This window comes from Heterocephalus glaber, unplaced genomic scaffold (genome assembly GCF_053883595.1).
Source record: "Heterocephalus glaber isolate CG9 unplaced genomic scaffold, H.glaber_assembly_v1.0 deba00000594, whole genome shotgun sequence".
Lineage (NCBI taxonomy): Eukaryota > Metazoa > Chordata > Mammalia > Rodentia > Bathyergidae > Heterocephalus > Heterocephalus glaber.
The window spans coordinates 29,579,790-29,604,030 of record NW_028258151.1 but is presented as its reverse complement, the minus strand read 5'-3'; the positions used below and the strand labels follow the sequence as shown (position 1 = coordinate 29,604,030).

The window sequence follows — 24,241 nt, the reverse complement described above, 5'->3', positions numbered from 1 at the left end:
TTCCACTATTCTATGAAATCATCTAGGTAAGTTTTATCACTCCTAACCTTAGCACTGTAGAGGATACATAGTAAATGTTCAATAATTAAATGCAACTGTAGCCAACCTTTCTTTTGCATTAAATGTACACTAGTCCTTGAATCTGCAACAGTATCCTCTATTATTTTTTTCTTCTTATCTGGTGATATCTTTGTAGCACATCCAGGTAGGCGTATGTCTACGTAATGTTACTTACCTCACCAGATCTCAGACTTCTACACTCCCAGACATATTTGTCTCTCTGTTTCACTTCTTCATTAAAGAGAGTTGGGTTTAGTATATTTTCACATAATCCTCTAGCATAGTGCCCTCCAATGGACAGTTCATAAATTGTTGGCCTATTCAATCAATATTTATTGAGTGCTTACTATTTACCAGTCACTGATCCAGGAATCGAACATATGTCAGGGATTCCAATAAACAAATGCCCCCCCCCCTTAAAAACCTTATGTCCTATTGAGGAGAGCTCCAGAATAAACATAAAAACATGTGCATGTGTAACATAGAAGGCAGTTATGTATACTATAGAGGTTAGGTAGGGTTAGGGATAGGCACTTGTAAAAAAAATGTACATGCAAACTTTTTTGAAAATCTATAAATTTCAGCTAGCATTGAACAAAACTGATAAAATTCCCTTCTAATGATCATTTTATAACTTTCTGCATTCATTTGGCATTTTTCCTTAACTTCCCTCTTTCTTATTCTAAAATAGTCACATATTTTAATTTAAAACTAAGCTAACTTCTTTTTTTCTTTAACAAAAATGCATTTTATAGTACAATTTCCCCAAATTACAAAATGAACACAATTTATATTTGTGGCAAAAAATAAATAAAATTGTGCCTTGTCACTGTTTCACTATTTAATCTCACTTAGATATTATCTATTTATCTAATGAATACTCATTATTTAGCTGAATTTACTAGCAGTCCAAGGTTTTAAATTTATGGAAGGCCTTGAAAATTATCTTCAACCTTATACACTATAAAATATAATTGCCATTGAACTAAAGTTTGTTAGAATAGTGATTCAATTTGTTTGTACCTAAAACAAAATTCTTCACATTAGTTAACATTGAGTAGATTGATACTAGCCTATTTGATCGGTAAACCTGTAGGTTTAAACAGAAAATTCTAAGTAGAATTGAAATATGCATTTACATTTTACAGAAAATTATAATTCAGAGCAAAAACAGTCCTTTATATTAAACTAAAATTATTTAGCTAGGTTTGTTTGCTTAAAGTTGACTTAAATTGTGAGAATATAATTTCTTAAAGTGTTTCTGAGTTAGAGTCTATAACAAACACAATTATTTTCAAAATGAAATTGAGATTTACTTTCCTTAATTTATGGAAATAGATGGATACCTATCTCTAAGCCAATCACAAAACAGCTCTTTTAATGCAAAAGTTTCTATAATTTAATTAATTAGTACTATCCCAAAGTAAGTTATATACTGCACATTGGAAAGACTTTTTCTGAATTACAGGTATATAAAAATATAGACAGGTACAGGTAGCTTACATTTTCAAATTTAAAATTTTAGTCAAATCTAGCATATGCACAAAGAAAAAATATAGAGTCTACGTGGAAGATATCTTCTCTCAATTAGTTCTTAATTTATTTTAGCACAAAATAGACAAAACTAATGAGAATAATAAAACAGATTCTCAGTCTTCCTTCATCCATCAGAAACAAAATCTTTGTAAATCCTTAATAGTCCCTTTACAGATGTTGACAAATTGTCAGTCCCATGAAAAGAGGAAACCACCTGGAGCCTTATGGACACCAATGGTCAGGATGAAGGAGGTTCTGAGACTCAGGATGGTGGGGTCCTTTGAGATTAGCTGTTTCCCTGAACAATGAAAGCATAGGGGTTCCTTAACCACTGCAGCTGCCAGAGTATACACTCAAGTGAAGTTCATCATGGTCATAGCCCCTTCAAATGCATTCTATTATAATCACCATATTCTGATTGAGGAAACTGAGGCACAAATTAGATGGGTAAGGTGTCCATATGCACAGAACTCCTAAAACATACACAGGTTAACCCAACTCTTGAAGTCTCATACCACACAGAGTCCAACAGTATGCTCTAAATGGGCTTTTCCACAAGGCTGAAAACCTTTCTAACTACCTACCATAACCATTTTCCCACAAAATAGTGTCAGTAAATGTCTGATGGATGAATAAATGCAAGAAGACACACTGTCATAAATAGTGAAGTAAAGAATAAAGGGAGAGGAAGAAAAACACAGAGAGATGGAAAGCAAAAGAGAGCTAAACTAAATTTCTCCTATTTCTACACCTGGATGTATGCATTAGTTCTGTCTCCTCTAGAAACAAAAGACCTCACTTAGATCATGTCTGTAAAAAAAGTCAGTAGACTTTCTTAGAGCTGAGGGTAGCTCAGTGGTAGCATACTTGCCGAGCATGCACAAGGCCACCAGTTCAATCCCCAGCACCACACACACACACACACACAAGTCAATAGACCATTTCTATCTTAGTGCATTTCCAGGAAAATATTTTAATTATTTAACTATAATTACCCCTGAAGATGGAGAATGTAGATAATCTGACATTGCTGCTAATAAAAATAGAAAGCATTGAGCAACATGGAAGTTTAACCACACATCTTCCTACCAACAATGATCTGAAGTAAGTGCTTCATTCTTCTGAGGCTACTCAAAAGCGGGAATTATAGCATTAATGTCTGAATCTTTATCATTTCACAAAGCATTTGATGTCTATAGCTGATAGTAAAGTCAGAAAAGACAACTTAAATATTCTAAAACTTCCTTTCCCTTTTGTGAGAAAGGAAAATTAGAATTAAGTCTGTTTAAGATGATCAAAGTGCAGTGAAAGTACACTCTGACAAAATGATATAGTTGTTGCAATTTTCCAAATTCAGTTTGCCAATTTCTGTTTAGGAAAAGTTTTAGGACTATAGACTGTATTGTAGACTAAATTTAGACTGTTTTATAGCCACCCTAGATACAAACATATCCACAGGTAAGTCAGGCTAAATTCAGCTGATAAAGTTCTGTCTTTGATACATTTGATGTCAGTTATTATCATTTGGACAGATTCTTATTTTTTCTCATAAGCAGAAGCATAACAAAACCCAAAGGATAGATTCAGCAATTATTTGGAAAACAAAACTATCAAGATCTTGGGCTCACATTTTATGACAATCATTTTACTTGGAAAAACGTGTTCAACTAACAACTTAAATACTATTTTAAGGTATTCTTGCAACAATGAGATGGTCTGGTTATTTTTTGTTTGTTTGTTTATTTGTTTTTGGTACTGAGGATCAAACTCAGGACCTTTCACTTGAGAGGAGAGGGGCAGCACCACTGAGCCAAATCCCCAGCCCTTGTCTGGTCAGTTTTAACCCAAGTATTTAGTGTGTCTGCACAGTATGGGAGCTACTGGATTTTTCTCTCAAATTTCTATTTAAGTTAGGCATATTTTAGTTTCATCCTTATAGCTTACTTCAATGTAAATGTAGTTTTTTTATAGTTGGATTTCTCATTTGTGGAGTCAACCAGTTCCTGACTATAATATATGCAGAAAAGATGACACCTGCACTAAACATGTACAGACTTTTACTTCCCCTTGTAATTATCCCCTCAACAATAGAGGAGGAAACAATTTACATGGCATATAGGGTACATGTAGATTATAAGAAAGCACCGGGACATTTATACAAGGGATTTGAGTGCCTATAGATTTTAGGACCGACAAGGAATCCTAGAAGAAAATCCACTGATACCAAGGGACAATTGTAATTTGCATTTTATTCCTTGTCATAATATTAATAGTAATATATCTATATATATATAATGGTATTTGAGATTGTTTATTTTGGTATTTGTAAAGCTTTTTTGTGTATCACTGTATATAATTCCTACTGTAAGCCTGTGATATAAATAGTTCATAATAGGCATTTAGTTCATTTAGCTTTTGACAAAATGAGAGAAATTAGAAATTTGTCTAATGTCTTTTAGATTCTAAGCCTTAGAGACTTACATCCTGGCTTGATGATTGTATTAATATAATGACCCAGTTGGCTTATACTTTTAAGAAGCTACAAAATCAACAAACTAGCTAAGGGACATGCTGGCATGACATATATCATGAGTTAGATAATGCGATTTGCAGTAAACAGAGCCTTAGTCATCTCTACATGTTGGGGAGGGAAGAGTGAGACCTCTCTCAGATTTGCTAAAAATCAAAACCAAGACAATGTGAAAATTACATATTTAAACCTGTGATGTTTTTCCTGATTCTTCTTCAGTCTGAAATATTCACCAGATACAATGATGTGCTTAGATTTTCCTGGTCTTCTTTATCACAGAGAATTATAAATTACTTGTATGTTCCCCTATTAGGAATTATTGATCAAATTTTGATTAAAAAATCTACATTTCTATCACTGAAAGTATCAGGAGGTTCTCAAACATAACACCTAAGATTGACGTTGGAAGAAAAGACTTGGACATTAATCAGTTCTGGGGGGTTAGGATTTAGGTGGAAATTTCAGAAGCTGGGAGTAGCAGTTGCCTAGCTAATTGTGTGGGAAAAAGAAAGAGAGAGACAGAGAATGAGGAAGGGAGAGGAGATGGAGAAGGAGAGGGAGAGGGAGAGGGACAGGGACAGGGAGCGGGAGCAGTGGGCGGAGAAGAGAGGGAGGAGGAGAAGGAGAAGGCAGTGGGGAGGGCAGGGATGGGGGAGGAGAGGAGGGAGAGGGGAGGGAGGGAGGGAGAGTGGAGGGAGGGAGGGAAGGGTAAAGAAAAGATGTTCTGAGTTCTGTTCCACAGCTTGTGGACAAGATGAACAAGGCAACCATACAGAGGAGGTTTTTCTCCTTATGATCAAAGTATGGTTTTTTATGGAGACTAAATACAGACCTTGGGTCATTCAAGTTGCCATAGTCTTTTCACAGACACCGGTTTTGAAGCTGAAAGAGGGTAGAGAGTTTTATAAAACACCCATTCTTCTGGGTACTACTTCTGAAAGAGGGTCGTTAAATGAGCATGGCCAAACCAATGACTTTTCCCATGCATGGGTGATCATGGGAATATATAAGAAAAATGAATCTCTACTTGTATAGGTGGGAGTGTGTGTGTGTGTGTGTGTGTGTGTGTGTGTACATAGACATAATTTATCCTTTTGAGTTAGAGACAAACATTCCCTACCATTTATTTCTATATTCTATGAAGTATTAGCTTCTGTATTTCAACCAGCCTACAGGACAAGGATCTTTAAATTACTAAAGAGAATGTCAGAAGTATAATTAAGTTACCATCAATGAATGTCTCATTGAAAGTATATTGACGTATTTGTGATATTGAAGACCAAAACTCACCCACATTTCTCTTCTGCTGTTTCATGCTTGACATAGAGGAAACCTTAGGAAAATCTCCAAGAAAATTGGAAAGATTACATAAAATTATTACACTTTGATACCAAACTCTGTCCTGAAGCAGCCCTCTCCCGAGCCTTGGTGAATTATGCCAGAAGAGTTGGACAAAGTACATTTCATTATCTATACTTTTGGGAAAAAGTCTAGCAACATAATCAAGTTGTATGATTTACGTAGCCCTTTCTTTAAAGTGAAGAGAAGCTACTGAAGGAGACTCCGTGGAAAAGAAAACCAAGAAAAAATGAGTAACATGGTTTCCATCTGTGCTCTAGCCAGAGCTGGTAGAAGACAATCGCCAAGGGTTGGCGTGGCCGAGTAGAGCAGGTAGTGGTGTGTTTATCCACTGAGTTTCTCCACTCTCCCAAGAAAAATCTAAAGGAGAGAAATCCCTGAGAAGAAAACTCAAAAAAAGCATTCTCTAAATACATGCAAGCTCCTTTCACCTAAGATTCTTGGCTTTAGATGAACATTTTCTTTCTCTCTTACAAAGAAGCAAAAAGTAAAGACAACCTTGAATTCCAATAGTTCAAAGTAGTATTGTGGGAAGAAAGAGATTCCTGTTTTTTGTCTCCTTAAGGCTTAATTATTCCCCAGATCCAGTGTATCTTTACTCTGAAGTGTTCACTCTCAGGGAAGCAGTTCAATTAATGATAGAATATAAGTTGAACCTGGAAACACTATAATACTGCCTTCTTGTGAATATTGTCTCCCAAAGTTAGAAATTACTTTTTAATGAGGAACTTGTTCTCAAAGCTGCTGGAACTTTTCATAGAGTAAGACATTACTTTTCAATTTTCTTTCTGTCTTACAGGAAGTAAACTATTAGATCACTTCAAAGACTGTAATTTGAAAGAAGAAAAAGAAACAGGATATATGTAAGTATGTGCTTAATACATTTAATCTTTCATTCAGTGATGTCTTTATGCAGAATTTGATGAAGGGCAAAATTCTTGTTTCTTTGGAAGCATGAGTATACAGATTCCTTGATAGAAAGCATGGTTATTACTACCAATGTAACCAAATTTTCCCGGCTCTCTGGTCGTCAATATTGTGTTAAAACTTTGCTCCTTTATCCTTTCAAAATAAGGTGTGGCATTACAACAATATAAGCAGAATATGAGTGGAAGCAATGTGATGGACATTTTTAAAGACTGTATATTTTCTTGGTTAACACTCTGAGTGAACACAACGGAATAAACCTTTCTACCTGCATTCAAAAGTACGTACTATGGGAATGAGAAATTGTTTTCCTTGTTTGGTTTTTGTTGTTGCTGTTGTTATCACAACAGAACTTGCTTGGCTCTGATAATAAAGGAGGAAGAGTTTAAAATTCTTTTTTATTTAGCTAGCATCATGTTGAGTTGGTAATATTACTGAAAGTGTTTTGAGTATTTATCCATGATCAACCATAAACTAAGTTAGTGATTTTGCAGAATTTTATCAGTCCACATTGGATAATAAAGACAGAAATATATATAAAAAACACAGTTAATACAAATCATTTTTTATTGGAAGCCAAGCTTTGGTTTTTCCTATTTGTTCTTCCTTATGCCTGGTATGCGAATGCCCAACAGTTTTACATGGCTAGTTCTTTATCATTTGGGTATTAGTTCACACAACATACCCTTTAGTGTAGATTTGTCTGAAAGAGTTTCCTAACAGACCACAGCCACTATGTAACAACTTTTATTTCCTTCACGTCTCTTAAACCATCTAAGGCAGTGATGGTGAAACTTTTAGAGCTTTTAATGATAACAAGCAGCCTGCTGCAGCACATGTGACAGAGGTTCACCACCACTGATGGATCTAAGATATTTCTGTGTAGTTGTGTTTGCTGGTTTATTGACTTCTCTAGAGTGAAATCACCTTGATTGTAAATGTGTCATTTGTCTATCTCAGACCATCTAAAAAAACCCAATGATTTGTAAAAAAAGAATTTGTCTTATGATTTTTGTTTGAATGGGTAATTATTAACTTCTACTCACAGTCAAAGTAAGATTTGCCTTCACTCCTTAAGCAACTTAAACTAACTGGCCAAATCATTTGAAAAAACAGTTTCATTGCTAACATTGACCACTGAATACTAATTTCTAAATGCAGGGAAACAAGTCTTATGTCTGCCCCAGCTTAATGACAGGAGAGAGGCTTCAGGCCATGCAGAGGGTAGCTGGGGACTCAGTCTCTCAGTTGAATCAGTGCAGTCTGGAGCCTGATGGGGCCAAACAACTAAAGTTCACAGGCCAGAGCTCCTAAATCTTTACACTGCACAGGGAGACATCTCCAAGAAATCAGCTGAAGGTCCCTATTAGTCTTCACTGGAGGAGCGTTCAGAGAATGAGAGAAAGGAAATTACAAACACCAGGAAAAGAACCAACAGCAGCAATGAAAGAACAATCCCCAAAGCTCACAAGAACATTTCATTTTACCTCCATTCAGGGTAGGAAAAGCCTTATAAAAAAATGGGGCCATAAGTACAGTGTACAGAAAGGTATTGCCACATTACTGGGGAAAATTTACACATAGACTAAAGGCTGTTGTGATCTTACTAACAAAGATGAAATGCAAGCAATAAAAAAGCTCAAGCTCTTTCCAAATATCTATATTCCAGAAAAAAATCCTAAGAATATTTTTAAAGAATCTCCTTCCAATAAGAAAACATTTAAAATTCTTGACATACAATAAAAATTACCCGACATGAATCAAAACAGTAATTTATAATCCACAGTGAGAGAGTGAAATAAATCAACTGAAACCAATCTAGAAGTCATACAAATTAAAAATGTAGTAGAAAAGGAAATTAAAATATATATTATAATTATATTTCATATTTTCAAGAAGGACAAAAACAATATATTAAGGAGATGATACATTAAAGGATACAAAATGTACTTCTATAGAGAAAAGTTATAATATCAAAGATTAAAAAAAATAAATTAGTTGGAATTGATAAGGTATTAGATTACAGAAGATAGATGTAGCCAGGCATGGTGTCACAGTCTGTGATCCCAGCACTTTGGGAGGCTGTGGCAGGAGGATCTCATGTTTAAGTTGAGCCTGGGTAATTTTGTGAGTTAGTGAAACACCTTAATAGGCTCAATTTTGTTTTAAGGCTAGGCATGTAGCTCATTGTGAAGCCCTGAGTTCATTCCCCAAGATCACCAAGTAAAGATAATATATACATATATATAAATTTATGTCACATATTATATACTGGTATATTATATATAGGCTGTTAACACTTATCCAAAGAATGCTAAAATTACTACATTAACAACAGAATTTTAGCACTTACAAAGCGTATATTTCATAATGATAATGGGTAAAAAAGTGAACACCTTAAATCCTCAACATTTATGCCAATGTGTAACAACAGAGCTTTGATATATATAAAATGAAGTAAGGGAAATGAAAATTTAATTATTATTTATAATTGTAGCTAAGGATTTTGATACTAAAATAAATAGATGAAAAAATCAGTAATACTCTAGACAAAGTAAACCATGTTGTCAAACAAATTGTCATAATTGACATTTATGGAATCATCCATGCACCAGCATCAGCTACACATTATTTTTAAGGGCACACAGAATATTCACCGCATTAGGCCGTATTTTCAGCCATAAAATAAATCTCAATTAATTTAACAGAAATCAAATCATAGACTGTTTTCTGGCCACAATAAAATATATATAAGAGAAGGATAACAAACAGCAATTCAGAAAGTTCCCAGAAACTAGGTATGAATAACAGAGCTAAGTAATTTGAGAAACAAAATGATATCAAACCCTCAATAACTGGTTAAAACATTTTAAATAAAAGATCCAAGCTGTAATCAGGATATATTTAATAAAAATTTCAAGAGATAAAATAACAGCATGCAAGTTTTTAGGCTAATGAACTAATCTGGATTACGAGCAGACTAATTGTCAAGTAAGCCAAAGATGAGCAAATCCTAAGCCATGTTCCTGTTCTTGGGCTGATTTCTTTTCATCCCTACAGGGAGCAAACACAAGCACGGTGCCATGGTACCTGTCACCTCTGTGTCAATGAAAGCTGAAGCTGAAATTTCTACACAGGGTTTCTAAGAGGAACTTTTTCATACTGATGGTGGTGCGATCCTTTCATACTCAGTATTACTGGAGACCCACGTAGTCAGGTTTCAGTACCCTGCCCAGTGTACGATGCAGGCCTGAGAAAAAAATACACTAAGAGACAGAAATAAGAGAGAGAAAGCAGGGTGCCAGGATGACCAATACCAATGTAACCCATAAAGTTGCTGGCCAGTCCCAGGCACTGACTTTTATTGGCAATCAGTTGGGTAAAAGTGACATGTGGTTTATATGGAAATTAATGTAAACAAGGCTCATAAAGGATAAGACAAAGCATTCTTGAATTAGGAACAGAATAGACAAAATATATGATTGTAATTAGAACAATGTCCCTCTAGTCTGAAGGTTTTAGTTATGGGAATGGAATTTGGGTGCAAGTTACTCTGACCTCGGCCTGGCACATAGGCTTAGGCCAGACTCATGTCTATAAAAAAGCCAATTGTTGGTTAACTCTTCATAGCCTGGTTTTGGCATAATCAGTATTACAGACCTCTGCATTTCCCTCTTCTCTGTTTGAAAACAGCAGTTGGATCAGGTCTGGTGATCTTTGCAGGTTCCAGGGCTGTAGCAGGTGAGGGGAGTCACTCAAATGTAGCCTTTGCATGACTCTCAGCAGGGGTGTCACATCGTGCTGATGCTTGCAGCAAATCTACCATCTTGGTCCATGGTGGTACATTTTAGGATGATGGCCACAGTATCTTTTTATTTTCTGTTGAAAAATAAGCATACCCTGGTCCTTATGTTATTAATTGTATTGAGCTATTTACCTTTTAGTTAGGACATATTTTGACAACACTAGTGTCTAGGACATTTCTGCAGATTTATCTTTGTATATAGTCACTTTCCAAAAGTGTATCTTAAAAATTTAAAATGAAAGTACCAAGATCTAATTGAGCTTGTGGAGGTAGCTGTAACCCCCCTTTCTTGTTTATGTAATTGTGCCTTTAGGGAAAGGTAAGTCTGTCCAATAACACCTGTTTGGTCCCATGAGTTACCCAATGGACCTATGTCACAAGGACTTACAATGTGTCTAACTGACTTAGCTGTCTATAATAATTTCCTTTATAAAGAGCATCTCCAACTGCGATTGCGGGAGAAAGGACAGAGTTTCAATCCAACTGCTTCAAGCTGAGATGGGTCAATGTAGGGAAGACCGCAGTTAGGGGCTCTCTTCAGGGAGCTAATTTAATAGGCCTTAAATAAAAATCATGTTGCAATTATAAACTCTCTTTATAAAGTCAATCTGGTGGATTTTGGTAAAAATAATCTAGCGTATTTGTTGTCGATTTTATCTATTTGATCACTTGGAGTTCAAGAATAAGCAAATTTTTTAAAGAAAATAGAGCATTATAATCAAAGTATAAGTACTAAAATAAAAAAGCAGGTTGGGGAAAGAGCCATGCTTAGAAACTGTTTTTAAAGGACTTAAATCGTGATTTTAACCTGCTGACTCTTAGACCCTTTTACTATTGGAGATTATCTATAAGTCTGATATTTTGTAATAAGTTTTATTTTAATTTTAGCTGTAAAAAGATTGAAAACTTAATAATTTTAAAAAACAATTTTAGCTAAAAAATCTAAAACTCTTGTTGAGGTCTATAAATTTTACCACAGTTTTTTCTATTGACCTATAACGGGCGAGTCAGCAGTGCAGTTGGAAACTGCCAGTAGGGGTCAGCAAGTGGAGCTGGTTCTTATATACAGCTTCATTACTATGGTCTTGACTTTATATTTTGGGTTATACTTTCCGTTTAAAACCAGGTTACTGCGAGACTTATATTAATCAAAATTAACCACTTCCCACAGGCATTACTCTGAACCCTGTATAGAGCTTTTCAGCTCCTGTCAGTGTCAGCCATTGGGATGTCTCACGGCCTTGCTTGACCATGTTGCTTTCTGTGAAAGTATGGGAGATTTTCCCCTACAAGTGACTCTCCTTTGTCACACTATTGATGCTTATCTTTTTGGTGTCTGACAATCTCCCTGCTCTGGAGGTTAGGTGACTTACCAAAGCTGTAGGATCTTGTAGCCAAAGTTCTCTCATGTCCTGGGTTATTTGTAGACCTTGTAGGGCCAGCGCCAAAATACAGGCTGTCCTCTTAGCCCAGTTACCTTTCTAGTTCTGGTCTCTAAACTTTAGTTGTTGAACATCCAGAAGAGAAGATCAATAACATTAGCATTGCAATGGGAATAGTGAACTTAATAATTATAATTTTATCTGGATATCAAGCACTTTGAAATATAAAATATAGTTATTATTATCAATCATGGCTGTTCTAGTAGTAGAATTCCTGTAAAATGTTAAAAGAAAGAAAACTTCAAATCAAGAGCCACACATGATATTTTAGCATGACAATCATGATGACATTATCTTTGTAACACACTTAAATATCCATCTTAATATAAAATAGCCATTGTTAAACATTCTCATTCTCTCCCCAAAACACAAAATCTTCTCATCTAAATTGTTATCCTTTGATAGGATGTCTCCCAAAGAAAAAACATCAGCCTATAAATGTACCTCTTATCATAAGTAGCTGTAGTATAAGAAAAAGGCAAATACCTGAATCAAAAGATTATTACCATAAACAATATATTAGAAAACCTGTACAGTCAGAAAGCATGAATACATTTAGTACATCAGAAAATTAACAATAATAATAATTATCACAATTATATGTATGATACCTTATGCCCTTTAATTTAGTTTGGTACCAAAACATCTTTTCAATAAAAGCTTGTTGTTTTTCTCACAGAAAGTTTAATCATTTGAAGATGACCAGTGTAAACATATATCACTATGACATACTTAGAACTTAACCCTTTGATGACAACAAACGTAAACATATTACAATAACATATTTAAGTAATATTCATCGATGTAAGTCTTTTTTAAGGCTATGAAAACCATCGGGTCAGTCTGTCGTAAGAGTATGGAAACTGTTGAGGTCTCCCTAGTGAGCAAAGGCTGGAAAATATTTCCAGGCAGCTGCTCCTTTGTTCACCAAGGGGAGTCCTCAAAAGTCCTCAACAGTTGGGCACCAATTGCCAGAGACCTCTGTAGTCAGGATCCAGTACCCACCTGCCCAGTATACGATGCAGACCTGAGAAAAAGAATACACTAAGAGACTGAACTAAGAGAGAGAAAGTGGGGTGCCAGGATGACCAATGCCAGTGTAACCCACAAAGGCGTTGGCCAGTCCCAGGCACTGACTTTTATTGGCAATCAATTGGGGTAAAGGTGACATGTGGTTTATGTGGAAATTAATGTAAACAAGACTCATAAAGGACAAGAGAAAGCATTCTTGAATTAGGAACAGAATAGACAAAATATATGGTTGTAATTAGAACATTGTCCTAGTCTGAAAGTTTTAGTTGTAGGAAAGGAATTTGGGTGCGAGTTGCTCTGACCTTGGCACACAGGCTTCAGCTCGACTCACTTCTATAAACAATCCAGTTCTGGTGTTAACTCTTCACAGCCTGCTTTGGGCATAATCAGTATTACAGTCCTCTGCAAATATGGAATAAACTCCTTGAAATAAAAGTCATTCATTTATCTCCTGTCATACTATGTATGTAGTTAATGAATCATTTTACCAGGAGAATTTAGAATTTTCTGTTAATGTGGATTTAGGTGTATATATTTACCTTTAATTAAACATACTGTTCAGCAGACCCAGATTTCTTGCCAACTTTTTAAAAGTTGAGATGTTCTAATAACATCTTCTGGAGGAGAAGTCTTTGTATGCAGGGGGAAGAGAGGGCTCATAAATATTCTGGATTTTTGTGTTCTTTGTAATATACTATGTTTCAATTTATAGGGGACTGTAATGATGATAAACTTTCTCAGAATCAGAGAAAAATATATTTAATATAAACCAGAAACCTGATTTCAAAGAAAGTTTTGTTCAACTTTAATATACAAATAATTAAATTTATCCCAGTTTTTTAAGATGTTGGCTGAAGGACACAGGGCTCACAGGTAAGCTGTCTGGTTTTCCTAACTTGCATATTTTATCTTACATGTCTTCAGGAGAACTGGAAAGAATTTCTATGTAACTGAGATCCATGGCTACTTTCTTGTGTTCCTTTGCCTTTGCAAATGATTTATAGGATAGATATTAATTGTTCAATAATCAATAATCAAGAAACTTCATATCCGGTCATTTCAAGTGATAATCTGAGTTTCAGCGCTAAGCTGATGTGGTTTATCATGGAATTGCTAATTTAGGAACTATGCTTATTTCTTGGGGTATTTTTTTCACGGTGTGTCTTAGTCAACTTGGGCTATGCTATAAAGATGCTTTTAAAATGGCTGGTTTAAACAACAAAAATATATTTTTAGAATATAGAAGTTCAAATTTAAGGTGCTACTTGTCAATTTGTTGAGGGTCTTCACTGTAGTTTAAGATAAACTCCTTGTTGTATTCTCAAAAAGGCGCGAAGGAGGGAGGGAGGGAGAGAGACAGAGAGACGCAGAGAGAGAAAGGAGGGATGAGGGAGGAGGGAGGAGAGAAAGAAATGTTTCTTCTTATAAGAGCACTAATTCTATGAGTTTTCCACTCTTATGATTTAATAACCTCCCAAAGACCCCTGTGGGAAAGATCGATTAATATTGTTTCTTCACCTGTCACAAAGTTTACAGCTGAAGCCCCTATAAAAAATGACAAATTAATAAGAGAGAAGCATTCAAACTGATTTATTCTGACTTTTATGTGACCTAGGAGCCCTTACTAAGGAAGCCAAGCAGGGAATTCTATGTATTTTATGCTTAGATTTGATAAAACTAGACAGTTGTGTAATTGGCCAGAGTGTAGAATATTCTAATGGTGATCAACTAGGGGGAATTTAGCTAGTCCCGTGGCCCAAACACTTCCTGGTGCATCTGTGTCTTTAAGGACAAGATGTTTCCTCTCCTCCAGTTGTAGGCAGGGGACCCTGGAATGAAGGCTTCATGACTAACTTCAGGGGACAGTCATTAGGTTTTAAGGCTGGCTTCAGAGAAGGGGCGAGAGGACGTTGAGAATGACTTTCCTGATTCTGTTGCTTTCTCAAATGCCTCAGTCATTTGCAGTCGTTTGTCCTGAATCCCATCACTCCACCTCCAAACATCATCCCACACTGGGACTGTGGGTTTCAATATGGGAATTAAGGAGACGTAGATATTCAGTGCATAGGGCATTTATGAACACCATGGTTTAGTGTTTGGTGATAGTATTGGCTTCAGAGCAAGTCTTGACACAGAAGCAGTGAGTTGCAATGAGATTTTCTAAGTCCATATTCTGCTTAAGTTCAGAATTAATCCAGAAAGTGATTTTTTTTCTCCATGAGTCTGAGAGCAAGCACATAGACAAATAAAAACGTGGATGTACATGTTAATGGCTAAGGAATGGCCAAGTGTCACACAGCTAAGTGCTGACAAGAACAAAATCAAAACCAGTTTGTAAAATTAAGTTTTGAAACATGTCTCTCAGCACCAGGAAGCTTGACGGAGTCCAGCTGTTCTACTTGGTGGCCCACCAGGGCAGAGCTAACATAGAAACAATGTACAGCATGTACATCAGTTACAGAGCATATATAGCAAGACTATGAGTCTGGAAGCATGCCAATATACAATAAATATGAATTCACAATAATCTTATTCAAGTATTAGTGTTCTGCCTTCAAGTGAGCAGGTCAGAAAAGGAGGGTGACAAAATGGCTTCACTGCCCTCCCCGCAAATATTCATAGAGACTTATGACAACATGATACAAGAAAAAGTAAATTTGAACCCATCTTCCCTCTAAATGCTAAAGCCCAAGGTTTTGAGACTATATTCTTTTGACATTTGGGTCAATTAGAATTAGAAAATACTGGGTACTTGTTTAAAATTGTATAATTAAAGGCTAAGATAATATTGTAGATTTTTCTTTTTTTTTTTTTGGTACCAGGGATCAAACTCGGTCGGGACCTTGAGGTTGCGAGGCAGGTGGCAGAACCACTGAGCTAAATCCCCAGCCCCTATTGTAGATATTTTTAATGTTTTCACACATTAAATGCTGGAGCTGGGGCTGGAGGTTAGTGCTAGAGTGTGTATTTACCATGCAGGGGGCCATGGGTTCAATCACTGGCACCAATAAATAAATAAATAAATAAATAAATAAATAAATAAAGGAAGAAAAAGGAATTATAAGGATCAACCAAAATTATTTGTACAGTGTGCTTATGTAACACTGCTTGTTAATTTTTAACTCTCAAATCTTCAAACTGATTTTTATAGATGTGATCCAGATGAAACAGAATTATTGCTTTAAATGGAAATTTTACACATTTACATGCTAATTTTAATCACCTAATTCACTTCCTCCAATGACCTGTCCTGTAGTTTAATCCTGTATTTGTTCCATGAGAAGAAGATATTGAATTCTACACTGTATTGAATAAAAAGTCATCAGAGATGAGATTCTAATAATAGTCATTGTGCAATATTTTTCCAGTATTAATGATAGATGAGGGCCTGGGGATTTAGCTCAGTGGTTTCGCCGTCTGCTGCGCAAGTGCAAGGACCCGAGTTCGATCCCTGGTACCAATATATATATATACATATATAAAATATCAGAGTTATGTAAAATGGTGATTTGAGAGGGACATTTGGAAAAATATATTGGCAAGCTCTTCTCTAAGTTTTTATTTGCACCTTTAACATTTATAAGATTTATGTTTCAGATGAATGCCATTAGTTTTATTAAAATCTGTGTTTACTAAATCAGATTTTTTAGTTTTTAGTAGAATCTTTTTGCCTGTGTCTTCTTTTGTGACACCTGCTGGCCATGCCTGGTATTACAACGCTCCATAATTCACACGCATCTATCTGCCTTTCCCACCTGTCCAGGGCTTTTTCGGATAAAATTAATTTAAGATCAGGAACTCAGGGAGTAACCCTATCTAAAGAAGAGCTATTAAAATATGAGACCCAACCATGGAAGAATAAAATTAGCATCCAGTGGCTGAGAAATTACTCATTTAGCATACTACGCATACATTTTATTACACTGGAAATAAAAGAAATGTAATACTTTTCTTTTTCCTAAAATCCTTAAGATCGCTCCACTTGAAAGTGTTATGGATGATGATATTATCGATGATTATCAACCAATACCCCCATGACACTATGTCATGCGAATATTCTTTGCAATTTGATAAATATGATTTTAAAAACATACATCAAAGTAAAACTGTGCTCGGGTAAAGTCTACATCCGTACTAAAATGAATGGGCTGCACCTAGGTCTCTACGCACAGGGGGTCCCTGACTATGAAGCAGAATCGTGAGTAACTTTTTGTTACCAGGAATCCACCTATCCTCAGTCCACTCAGTCAAATGCAGATACTTGTTGCCAGCTCTAAGATTTATAGGCTGGAGAAATTGCTTTGTATTTCTATTTAACAGCCAGGGCAGCAGCAAGGTAAAAAATTTCCTTGGTCTCCTTGGAACCTATTTATAAAGCTAATTCATCTGCCAGGATCTCTCTCTCTCTCTCTCTCTCTCTCTCTCTCTCTCTCTCTCTCTCTCTCCCCCCCCCCCCCCCTCTCCCCCCTCTCTCTCCTCCTCCCTCCCTCCCCCCTCCCTCTCCCTCTCCCTCCCCCCTCCCCCCTTCTAAACCATTGCCCCCCCACCCTCTTATCCCAAGCAAAATACTGTCACACGTCGTTGCAGGACATGATATAGTCCTCTAGGCTCCACGCATTCCCCTAGCTGCTCGCCCAGATGGATTCAGTGCCTCCCGCAGCCACACACAGAGCACCGGGAGGTGCACATTTACTGTACCGCGCGCCGACTCCCTTGAAGAAACTGTAGCTAACCACCTTATTAGTATTCTTGCCTCCGCGGTGTCTCAATGGCAGCATCAGAGGGCTGAGCAAAATGCAGTAGAACAGGGACAGACACGGCTCTGGCAATCATCTCAATGCAGGCTGCCGAAGGTTGGGGGTGGGGGATGCAGCACATCAAGATTAATAACCTTGCCATAATCCGGGGCACCCTGCAAGCAGACGCCTCTGCTGACTGACCTGCTCTTGACTTGATGCATCTGCCTGGGGAAGAGGGATCCGGAATCCATCTAGTCCCAGGGGCCCCTTCTTGATTTTGGATGTTCCTTTGATCGTCCACAGACAGACCCGGGAAGGTAACAGCCAGCCAGACCTTCTGCAGCAGGCAGCAGCTCTCTCTTGGAGGTTGAGGCTCCTGACAGTTCTCATGACACGGAGGGGTCCTGGGAGTGCGCGTGTGTTTGTGAGTGCGGGTGCCTGCTTTTGCATGAAAGGGAATGCGTGAGTGTGTGTGTGTGTGTGTGGTGTGTTTGTGTGACAGCCGGAGCAGGTATATCGTACAGTAGGAGATTTCAACAGCGTGAAAATAATCTCGGGGCACGTGGGCTCGCGTCTGGAGCCCCCAGCTCTCCCTGGCCCTCCCTTCTCCACTTTCCCTTCTCCTTTTGCCTTTGATGAGTTTTTGGCTTACTTTTTTGGCGGAGTCTCTTGGACACGTTTTTTGCTGGTGCTGGAAAATCAGATAAATGGAACCTTTGAAAACTGATTATTTTTCTCCTATGTGACTTTAAAAAGAAAAAAAAAGGAGAAGAGGAAAAGAAAAGAGAGTAGTTTATGAAAAGCTAGAGGATTTTAAATTTTCCTTGGCGAACTTTGAGGATCCATCAAGAAGGTAAGTCACGAGACTCCTTAGATCTCAGTCCTTGTTTTCTGGCAATGTGTGTGCTTTCCTGTTTGTTTTCAGAAGCCCCTATGCAGTTTATAAGCACATTTCTAGAGACTGTAATGCTCAGAAGAACTCAGTGTGTGGCATTTTGGGGTTATTCTTATGCCAAGGAGATTATTTCCATTTCTATAACTGTCCTCCTCCATCCTTCATACCATGTCCTACCTCTCTGACAATCTGTCATTTTCTCAGTAAATTCTGGATGTATGAAATTGGGGTAGGGGAGAGTCCAGCATTCCCCTTCCTTGAAATACATGCTGAAATTTGAGAAAAACCAATCTGAAGAGCTACTGGTGGAGGCTCTGAGTTAGAGGGGATAGCCAGTCTGCTGTCAGAGGGCGTGGGGGTTGGGGGTATCACCTAGACTTTTCTGATGAGTTAATAGTAGAATCCCCTCTCCGTGGCTCCCCGCCCCCCTTGAATAGTTATATCTGCTCTGGAGAGTAGCAAATGTGTGGAGTACAGAAAAGCTGCGTCCACAGCTTTTAACTGGAGCAAATGACAACAAAGTGGAAATTGTTCAGTATTTTGAACCTCACTTTTTTTGCACTGATTCTCTTGAGATTGGATCTCATTAACCTTTCTGAATGCAATGTCCCCTGATGAGGACTAGTGCCTGTCATTCTGGAACATCCTCTTACCACCGCCATCCCTGGATGAGGGAGTGGAGTTGAAAATTGTTCTTAATTGTCTCTTCTTGGCTGTAAAAGCAGGTGGTATCAGGAATTCAAATGTCTGAGTCAAACCTCTCACCTAATTCAGCCTTTTGGTCTTTGTAGTGTTTCCTGCTTGTTACATGAGCCTTCATTTTTCCTTCTCTTTTCCTTCAAAATGAAATGCAGAAAATATTCTACCTGTTCTGATCTGTAGATTCTTTTAATTAAATCAAAATACCATCTCATTGTAATGGGTCTGTGTTTCCGTTTCTGTATTTTTATCTCTGCACTGAAATCATTTAGTTTCTCCCAGGAAGTGAGAATAACTTGTACATAAATTTCTAAAACGCTAGAAAGAGCTCCAAGTGGAAGCAGCAGGAGCTTGGTATTCCTCAGTCAGTGTGTATGGATAGTTTATCCTAAAAGGAATGGTGGTATTTCATGGGATGTTAGCTAGCTCGCATTGTTACTGTGAATGCATTCATGATAAAGATGACAGGTATATGTATTAACCAGGTGGAGGATGGCATGCCTAGGTGATTGTCTGCAAGTATTGATGTCTATATGTAGAAAGAGGGTAGGCTCAAATTGTAACAGGAGATTTACTTAGAGATTATTGACTGGGTCAAAGATTTATCAGCACACACAACTTGAGAGATTTCAGACATCACACTCAAAACACTGGTATTTCTCTTTTTTCCAAAAAGGAAATTACCAAAAAAAATGAAATAATATCCTGGTATGACCATTTATCTAATGATTTTTGCCTAAAGATATGAAAAAGCAGCTTAAAAAGGGCAACTGTTGTAAGATATACCCACTCTCAACCTAGCCCTGTGACTGGTGACTCCATCCAGTGCCCTTGATAAAAATACTATGGGAAAACTCCCTCTGAGGTAGAATTTATGATGTGACTTTCTTATGAGGTATTTTCTGATCAGGATATTTTCATCTGTTACCCATAGACTCCAGCTACAATGTCCATTCTCAAGCAAGGAAGTTTTTTTTGTTTTTTTTAATGGCTTGAACATAGGAGAAACCTCAAATAAATTTCATATTTTTTTGTGAAAAATACAACCTGGTAATCATGAAACCTGAAGGCAAGGGTGAACACATAAACAAGAAACACAACCTTTGCTGTCCTAAGGTTAAATGGTTCCTGGTCACCTCAAGGGACTCCCCGGTACTGGAGGTCCCCAAATTCAGAAGGACCAATCATCATTCCTTAAGTTGGTCAGCTCTTCATTAATCTGCAACTTTTTATTACTAGTCCCAGGTAGATAGGACAGTATTTTTACGTCATTAATTTTGTGTTAAGATTGCTCTGAATAAAGAGAAGCTCTTTGAAAATCCCTTTCTTGAAGTTGACACATTAGTACCTCTTTCCATTGAGGGTATTTAATTTTGAGTATTCCTGCCCCATTCACATTCTTAACCAGTAAGAGTATATTTAGACTTGTGGTGCTGGGGAAAAATTAAATGCATAATTATGCTCAACACCATCTCAAGGAAAAAAATGACATCTTGGCTTTTGTGAGTTTGAGAGTTAATAATTGTAACGAGTGAATCTTCTAGTGATAGCAACACTTTCGTTTTCACTTATTTGGAGCTAATTGAAGAGAAGTACATGCCAACTCGGGATTTTCTGTTTCCAGCTCATACAGTGTGCAAAGCAACTCCTCTGGCTCTCAAGAGTTCCCTAGGGTCCTTGTGCACCTATAACTTTGCATCTTTCTTTCTTTTAAGCTCAGGTAACAGCAATAGTAAACAGCTTGTGATCACACCTGGCTTCAGACCCATGGCTTACGTGCTTGTGTCTTTTTTAAGCTTTGTTTTTGTGATAGAGAGTATTTTGAGGTTTGAGGATTGGTTTTCGAAAAAGAAATGTGGAAGAGGGAGTAGGAAGCTTCCATTTCAGCAGGGGTAATATGTCAATGTTGCCAGCGAAGAGGCTGAAGTTATCAATAAGAAACATGTGCGTGGTTATATTGATAAAAGAATGTATTGGTAGTAGCTTGGAGTTTACTGGGGAGAAGAGAAGAAATTGCAATTCCTTCTCTACTTAGTTCCAGTCAGTTGGTGGGCCTTTCTCTGGGTTTCTGCTCCAGTCAACAAACCAGCCCCAACCTTCTTCAGTTTGTTTCTATGTTGTTGTTGCTGTTTTGAAGACCAGGGCACTTAACGCATGAATAGCTCTTTTCCTCTGCAACAAACAGGGCTGACAGCTGGAAAGTCAGCTCCTGAGAACCTTTAAAGGAAGCCAGGAAGACCTCTTAGCAAGTTCAAGTGCAGGAAGGGGCTCTGGGAGTTGCAGCCCTGGAGGTGGGTGTAGACCAGGTGGACTGACTTGAAGTTCTGATTGCTGAGTCATTACAATAGCCTAGAGCTGCATGTTGGCCCTGCAAGGAGTGGAGTTGATGCTGGGACACGAGCTAGGATGGATAGGCTGAGAGTATCGACATTCTGCAGGAAATGCAGACTCCTGGGATAAAGGAGACAAGCTCTCTAAGGATGTGTCAAAGATGCTTTGTGTGGCTCTGCCACTGTTCTCTATCACTAAAAAGGGACTTCTCGGGGTCCCAATAGGCGACCAAAGAAAAGATGATTAATTGATATGTGAGTAGTGCAGGGGCTTTGCAATCAACTAAATCAATTTTCCCAATTACCTGTGTTGCCGTCTGGGACCACTGGGCAGTCACATCTAAAGTGGGGGAATGTTGGAGGCTGGGATGACAATCAGGAGAAGGCAGACTCTGATTGAACATCAGAAAATATCAGGCAAGCATTGGTAGCATTGCTTAGTAGTTAGCTAGGTACTCAAAGCTCAGCACCACAAATTCCTCCCATACCATTTGGAAGAATGCACTCTTAACTCCTAGTGCTGTCCTGAGAGTTATGATCAAATATTGTGGAATAAAATGATCTGTAGCAATAATACTTTGGCAGAAACGTAAGGGGCTTATACGATGACTTCATATGTGATTTAAGACAATGTCAACTGATAGCCTTGATATGATTTTAAATTAAATTGATGATACAGAACTGATCTTTCCTTCATGGTGGGTATTCAGTGTTTGTGTTGTTATAGTTTGGCTCTTTTCCCAAATGTGTGGACTATAACTCTTCTTGTTCACTTCAGTGGTACATTTTTAGCTCTGTGTGTGCGTGTGTGTGAGTGTGTGCGTGTGTGAACATGGGCATCCGGACTTGTGTGTATGATTAAGTAATTGGTCAGTCTATAGGAGGTGAAATATTAAATTTTTGAAAGACAGAAAATATGTAATGACCTGAATCCTCTAGCACTGGATATCCAGAGAGGGCAAAACATAAAAAAAGAAAGAAACTTGGCCTGTCTGTAATTTCCGTGCGAGTACATAGGTACTATTCTGTTTGTAAGCTTCACAAAACCCCAATCCAAGCTGTAGATTAGAGTTGAAGTTCAACTTGGAAGTTATGTCAATGGAGTATTTATAATAATAGTACAGTTTGCAACGATGATCACCCAGTTGCATTTTGGACATAGATCAGGACTAAAAAGCAGAGCTTAAGGTCCTGGTGCAAAGAGAAGGTAATGAGTAAAGGCTTTGGAGTTTGACAGAGATGTGATCTGATAATTTATTGGAGCCTCATTTATCTAATTTTTAAAACAGGAAAATCAGCTGTTAGGACCTCTGAGATGTGCGAATAAAAGATTGTAGAAAATATACTTGGTAACTTCTTTGATGTCAAGCTGGAATTCTGGAGGTAGTTAATATGTTCTTTCACTACTCTTAATCAGGTTTAAAAATTAGAAAGAGCAGTCTAATTCAGTGTATTTATATCCTTATGCAGGTAGACAAAAGCCACAAACATAATCTTAGTACTAAATAAAACTGGAGAAAGCTGTCTCAATTAGTTAGCTGGTCTCATGAACCATGATTTGCCCGGAGCAGCCTGAGCACCCTTTCTAGATGTCACTGTACTTTAGAATCACAACTCTCCAGATGATACAGAATGTAAGTAATGAGATTCATGTGCACACATCCTTGTGCGGTTGGGGAAACACAATTCAAATGTCAGCAAGTGGTGTTAACATTGCTCTTTATCTAATGTCTCATTTTGTAGACAATGAACAGATGCCTATTTATTAAATACCTACCAGGAACAGACTTAGCGATCACTGCTGATGGAAAAATAGAAAGACTCTCTGCTTGTGTCCCGATACTGCTACTCCTGCCTTTGCATGCAACCTACTGCAGTCTTTAAGGCTGACCCCTGGAATTTTGACTTGATGGTTCAGTAGAATTAAGATTCTTCTGCCAGAATCTGACCCATGTGGGCCTGTGTCATTGCGTATGACCTTTATTTTGTTCAAGAACATATTGTGAAAGATGTAAAAAGCCTTGTTCCTATTACTGTACCTGAGCTGAGCTGTCAGTGATGAGGCCATTTCTGCTTTGCTAAGTCTGCATGGCTGGTACCACTTGACCCAGGTATTTCTGTTCTGCAAAGTCAGCCTTTCCCTGTGTCTGAAGACAGAGGGTTTTGTCCTTCAGATTGTAGGTTCTTCCTGTCCTTATAATGAATGGGTGAAGTTTACTTCATGGTTTGCTGGGGAGGAAGACCAGATCCATGCTGCCTGCATTTTTAAAGCCCCATTCTATAAAATCCACTTCCAGGGTAGTGAGAAGGGGAAGAAAGATGTCAATTAGTTAAAATAACAAATGCAATTCCTTTGGTCTCCACCACAACATCAGAATATTTGGTTGGAAGTAAGGAAATTCCCTATATGAAATACTGCAGATTATATAGACGAGACACATCAAGGTGCTATTATATGCATAATTATCTCAGATAGTTAACAAATGTTTCCTATGTCCCAGGAACTGTACCATCTATGTTGCAAAAAATGATTAGTACGAATTCGCAGTACATAATGTTTACCTTCCTCGTGTGAATTTGGTAGATGTACATAACGCCTCTTAATTCCTTTTAGGTTAAAATATTTATCTGTATTTCTCACAGTACATGGTAAAGTAACATTATTTTCATATTATAGATGAGTCAAAAAGGAATGTATTTCCTTGCTGCAAATTCTAGCTCACTCCAAAACCCATGTCTGTTCTTTTACACTGTTTTTTTTCCCTTATATTTTAAGTGATGAACCCAGTGTTTCTTAACATAGGTCCCTAAATATAGGCAGTCTCGAGTACATATTCTCTTAAGTGCAAAACATACCTTCTTCAAGGGAGGACCCATTTTTTTTATC

General features: G+C 37.5%; 1 protein-coding gene and 2 long non-coding RNA genes across 27 annotated transcripts in view; 2 read left to right on the top strand and 1 right to left on the bottom strand.

Annotated features, from left to right (window-relative positions):
* LOC110350626 (uncharacterized) overlaps nt 1–6,817 on the top strand; it is a 55,401-nt gene extending 48,584 nt beyond the window's left edge. The window contains exons 2-3 of the long non-coding RNA XR_002397312.2: nt 6,285–6,348; nt 6,561–6,817. This is a non-coding gene — a long non-coding RNA (uncharacterized LOC110350626). The remainder of the gene's footprint in view (nt 1–6,284; nt 6,349–6,560) is intronic.
* Nucleotides 6,818–6,961: 144 nt separating this feature from the next.
* On the bottom strand, nt 6,962–17,610 carry LOC110350625 (uncharacterized). The gene is made up of 2 exons (XR_015449000.1): nt 17,428–17,610; nt 6,962–15,112 (listed from the first exon to the last, which is right to left on the bottom strand). It is a non-coding gene; the product is annotated as an uncharacterized LOC110350625 (long non-coding RNA).
* The window catches only part of Lrrc4c (leucine rich repeat containing 4C), a 1,178,862-nt gene continuing 1,171,841 nt past the window's right edge, over nt 17,221–24,241 (top strand). For 20 of the 25 annotated variants that reach the window (XM_087205626.1, XM_087205622.1, XM_087205625.1 and 17 more), the window contains exon 1: nt 17,440–18,283. The gene's annotated coding sequence lies outside the window, so the exon portion shown is untranslated. Of the gene's footprint in view, nt 18,284–24,241 lie in introns of all 25 variants that reach the window. The other 5 variants (XR_015448997.1, XR_015448998.1, XR_015448996.1 and 2 more) reach the window with 4 other exon arrangements.